This window comes from Bison bison, unplaced genomic scaffold (assembly GCF_000754665.1).
Source record: "Bison bison bison isolate TAMUID 2011002044 unplaced genomic scaffold, Bison_UMD1.0 scf7180017864057, whole genome shotgun sequence".
Classification (NCBI taxonomy): domain Eukaryota; kingdom Metazoa; phylum Chordata; class Mammalia; order Artiodactyla; family Bovidae; genus Bison; species Bison bison.
Genome location: NW_011494629.1, coordinates 1,736,449 through 1,742,036, shown reverse-complemented (window position 1 = coordinate 1,742,036; position 5,588 = coordinate 1,736,449). Strand labels below are relative to the sequence as shown.

General features: G+C 40.2%; 1 pseudogene; it reads right to left on the bottom strand.

Moving 5' to 3' along the window:
* Positions 1–2,544: 2,544 nt before the first annotated feature.
* Positions 2,545–2,924, bottom strand: LOC104985734 (annotated as a pseudogene).
* Between the last annotated feature and the right edge of the window lie 2,664 nt (positions 2,925–5,588).

Sequence of the window (5,588 nt, the reverse complement as noted above, 5' to 3'; positions counted from 1 at the left end):
AATGTTGAGCTTTAAGCCGACTTTTTCACTCTCCACTTTCACTTTCATCAAGAGGCTTTTGAGTTCCTCTTCACTTTCTGCCATAAGGGTGGTGTCATCTGCATATCTGAGGTTATTGATATTTCTCCCAGCAATCTTGATTCCAGCTTGTGCTTCCTCCAGCCCAGCATTTCTCATGATGTACTCTGCATATAAGTTAAATAAGCAGGGTGACAATAGACAGCCTTGACGTACTCCTTTTCCTATTTGGAACCAGTCTGTTGTTCCATGTCCAGTTCTAACTGTTGCTTCCTGACCTGCATACAGGTTTCTCAAGAGGCAGGTCAGGTGGTCTGGTATTCCCATCTCTTTCAGAATTTTCCACATTCCACATAAAGAATAAATTTACAAAGAGGATATATTAATAGAATTCCACATTCCACATAAAGAATAAATTTACAAAGAGGATATATTAATAGAATTATAAATTTTTATTCATCCAACATCAGAGTACCCTAAATATAGAAAACAAATATTATTTCCTGACTTGAAGCAGGAAATAGGCAGCAATATAATACCGTGGGACTTCATTACCCAACTTTCAACAATGGAGAGAACATCCCCAAAGAAAATCAATAGAGAAATATTGGACTTAAACTACACATCAGATCAGATGAACCTAACAGAAACATGCAGAACATTTCATCCAATACCCCTGGAATACACATTCTTCTCAAGCATACATGGAATGCTCACCATGATAGTTAATGTGTTAGGTCACAAAACAAGTCTTAACAAATTTAATATAATTGAAATTACTCTAACTTTCTTTTCCAACCACAATGATATGACAATCCATAACAGTAGGAAAGCCAGACATATCACAAATGTTTTTGTTGTTTAGTTGCTAAGTCATGTCCAACACTTGTGACCCCATGAACTGTAGCCTGGCAGGCTCCTCTGTTCATGAGATTTCTCAGGCAATAATAACTGGAGTGAGTTGCCATTTCCTTCTCAAGGGGATATTCCTGACCCAGGAATCAAATCCATGTCTTGTACATTATAGGTGGATTCTTTACTGCTGAACCACTAGGGAAGCTCATCACAAATATATGGAGATTAAGAAAACATGTTCCTGAATGACAAAAGGGTTAAAAGAGAAATCAAAAGGAAATAGGAAAGATATTTTGAGACGAATAAAAATGAAATACAACATACTAAAACTTATGAGAAGTTCTAGAAAGCAAGATTATAATGATAATAGTATACATTAAGAAAAAAGAAAGCTCTCAAATAAGCAACCTTACAACAACTAAGAACATCAAGGAACTAAACAATGAATATAAGTTGAATGTTATCAGAAAGAAAGAAATAAAAATTAGGGCAGCTATAAATGAAAAAAAAAAAGGACTAAAAATACAAAAGGAAAGACTACTGAAACTAAGAGCTGTTTTTTTTAAATTATGGTATGTATATTGGTTTTTCAGATATAAGTCTATTGCATATTAACAGACTACAATATTGTATAAACATTTCTTTAATATGCACTGGGGAACCCAAAAATTCATGTGGAATGTTTTGTCGCAATATTCACTATATTTTTGTTGTCTGAAACCACACCTGCAATATCTCCAAGGTATGCCTGTACACAGTGGAATATTATTCAACCTTTAAAACAGCAGTGCCCAATCTTTTTGGCACCAATTTTGTGGAAGACAGTTTTTTCACAGGCTGAGTGGGGGTTGGTTTCAGGATGATTTAAACATATTACATTTACTATGCACTTTATTTCTATGATTACATTATGATATATAATGAAATAATTATACAACTCACCATAACATAGAATCAGTGGGAGCCCTGAGCTTGTTTTCCTGCAGCTAGATGATCCTATCCGGGGGTGATGGGAGACAGAGACACCTGAAAGTGTGTTGCTTATGTCCAGTCTACTCCACGATCTTGTTTTGGTCGCTGTCACTGCAGAAAGCCCTGAGTCACAAAGATAGGATGTTGGAAATGGAAGCAGACTTTTCAGTGCTTTTGTGGCAATCTCAGTATATTCTGCCTTGACTTTAATCCAAAATGTATAGAGATTTGAAGTTGTCTCAAACATAGTTTTTCCCCCTCTGGGTTGGAAGTTTATTTAAAAAAAAAAGCACCCCAGTTATCTCATTGTCTTCCTTGTCCATTATTTTTCTTAACAGAACAAGTTACAAAAAACTGGGGAGAGGGTATAAATTATCTTTGCAGACTGACATACTTGCAGAGGACTCCCAAACAATGACGATGATTCAAAAGCTCCTAGGTTTACTCCTGAATCAGGAAAAGAGCAAAGAACAAAGAACAACATAAGAAGGAATTTTGTTAACAGCAATCTTATAATACAACATTGATTATGACAGTCCAGTGGTTACAATTACATTCATGATAAATCACTAAAATCACCCTGTTGCTTATACACTGGAGGTATCAGTGCAAGGAGTCATCTGAAGAGTGAAAACCAGAATTGGTAAGGCTTCTCTGGCAGTGTGATTCTGACACCAGTGGCTCCTGGCTCAGTCACCCTCACTTTGAGTCCTGGTCTTCTGTTTCATCTAAGAGGGCAGAGCAGATCCCCAGCTTTTTCAGTTCTTCCATCAGCTCCCTGGTTCTGGTGCATCTGCAGAAGAATGTCACCACCTCCCCCATGAACTTGCAGTTGAGGTACACTTGTGGGATGGGGGGCTGGTTGGAATAGTCTTTAATGCCTTGTGGGAGCTGGGGGTTGTCTAGCACATTGTAGGCTGTGGGATCTGTTCCATGGCATTGCTGAAGCGGCACTGGGGCTGCTCTGGCATCCCCTTCAGGAAGACCACCACCTTGTCCTTCCCCAATGTGTCCAGGTGCTCCGATGAGCTGCTGCCACCTAAGCTCACCACCTGCACACCTGGGGCCCTACAGGCCATCATCCACGCTGTGCCCCCAGAGAAGCAGAGACCTGACTGGCTCAGGGATCCTCTCATCCCCACATGCTGGCCAGAGCCCTTAACTGCCACAAACATACTTTTAAGGCCACTGTCATTTGTGATCTCAAGCAACTAATCTTCTCCTAGCATGGCCAAAGTCAATTCACCTGGTTTATTCACAAATGGGCTGCAGATCCATTCCTTCCCAGTTTGGGGATCATCTGTGGTTGGAAAATAATGCTCAAACCCTTTTGAAAGCTGAGATAGGTGATCATGCACCATTTGGAAGAAAGAAGCTCTTGCTCAATCTCTTTCAAAATCTCTGCTAATGTTTGAAACATATTAAAAAAAAAAAAAAAAACAAACTTTTCACCCCCATAACTACTGTTTAACTTTGAATGCAGCCACTTTATCTGCTGACTTGAACAAGTTGTCATGCTCCCCTGAAGGGACAGATTGAGTTCATTGAGCAGGTTGAATATGTCACACAAGTGAGCAAGTTTTGTGGTCCATTCTGTGTCAGTGAAACATGCTGCCAGTGGTGACCATTTTTTCTAAAAGAATTATTTCGAGAAGCTCTCATAACTCAAAAACTAGCCAGTGATATACCTTTAGAAAACAACCTCACATTTGTGTTTAAGAGAACACGTGTGTGCTCTGTGTCCATCTCCTCACAGAGGTGTGTGATGTGAGTTAAGAGCATTTATTTTAATATGGTTGATAATTTTAATCACATCCTGAAAAACATTGTTAAGTTCAGGTGACATTTTTCAGCTAGACAGTATTTCTTTATGCATGACACAATGCGTAGGGTCACATTAAGAAGTGACCTTTTTGCCATCCAGTCATGGCAGCCACTCTGTCTGTGCCTGCATACATGAGTGCTTAGTCGCTCAGTTGTGTCCAGCTCTTTGCAATCCCATGGCCCATAGCCTGCCAGGCTTCTCTATCCATGGGATTCCCAGGCAAGAATACTGGAGTGGGTTGCCATTTTCTACTCCATCTGTCTGTGCAAATACAGACAGAAAATGACCAATTCAGTTTTCCTAATACATAATCAATCAGCGACTTGAATAGTTCTGTAGCTGTGGTGTTCATTTGCAACTAAAGGGCACATAGCATATTCTGTTGCACATTTTCCTGAGAAACTGTGCAAAAACAAATGTTCTTGCCTATTTGTTAATATCGGTAGACTTGTTAACCTGGATTGTATACCACAGTGACTCATTAACTCTCTCTAACAACTGTACCTCAATATCCTCTGCTATTTCATCAATTCATCTAGTTATGGTGCTAAACGAAGAGGAATATGTGCCACGTTTTGAACTGCAGCCTCTCCTCAAAGTTCATGACAAATGTCCTTAGCGGGATCAACTCCTCACCAAGAGTAAAGGGCTTCTTAACTTTAGCCTTGCAGTCAGCCACTAAGAATGATGCTCTCAGTGCAGACACATTTGATGAAGTGATGGCCTTTGATAATTGCTTCTGTTCTTCATGCTCACATTTTTTTTTCTTCTGAAAAATTCCAAAGGCTTGTCTTTTAATGCAGAGTACTCAGTCTGCATGTGGCAAAGCAATTTTGAGGGTTTCATAGCTTCTTTGGATGGCCGGCCACTATATATTATACAAAGCAGGCTTGAAGAATTTGGACTGCCTGTTGCAATGAACCTGTAATTTAAGTAGGACTCTTGGTATTTTCTTTTAAATGTAGCTTTCTTTTTCTTGGCAATTCTATTCTCTTCTGCCATTTCATCATTGGATCTTCCCCCTTCAAAGAAACTCCCCAGAAAATTTGTTTTTTTTTTTTTCTCATTTTGGCTAGGGTTAGCTTCAGGGCTTATCTGGGAAAAAAAAACTGTGACTGAGACAAGTGTGGAGTGTGGGAAAGAGGCATGGACAGAAGTGGTAAATAAAATAATAGGTGGGATCCACATGAACTAAAATCAGTGTCGGATTCTGACTTAAACCTGCCACCAGATGCAGCTGTATAACTGAAGTACATCAGCTCATTTGCCACAGCTTAATTGTCCCTTGCTGCTCACTAATAGGGTTTTGGCATGAGTCTGCAAGCAATTGATTTATTATGGCCTCTGTGCAGTCAAACCTCTCTGCTAATGATAGTCTGTGTTTGTAGCTGCTCCCCAGCACTAGCATCACCACCTTGGATCATCAGGTATTGGCTTCTCATAAGGAGCATGCGATGTAGATCCCTCGCATGTGCAGTTCACAGTAGGGTTCTCGCTCCTATGGGAATCTAATGCCGCCACTGGTCTGACAGGAGGCAGAGCTCAGGCAGTAATGTGAACAATAAGCAGCAGCTGTAAATACTGATAAAGTTTCTCTCACTCACCTGCCACTTACCTCCTGCTATGTGACTTGTTCCTAACAGGCCACAGACTGTCTGGTTTGTGGCCTGGGGGTGGGAAACCCTACTTTAAAAAGAAGAAAATCCTGTTATTTGTGACAGCATGGATGAAACTGACACAGATTATATTAAGTGAAATAAGCCAGATACAGAAAGACAAATACAAATACTGCATCAGTTCACTTCAGTCACTCAGTCGTGTCCAACTCTTTGTGATCCCATGAATTGCAGCACGCCAGGCCTCCCTGTCCATCACCAACTCCCGGAGTTCACTCAGACTCACGTCCATCGAGTCAGTG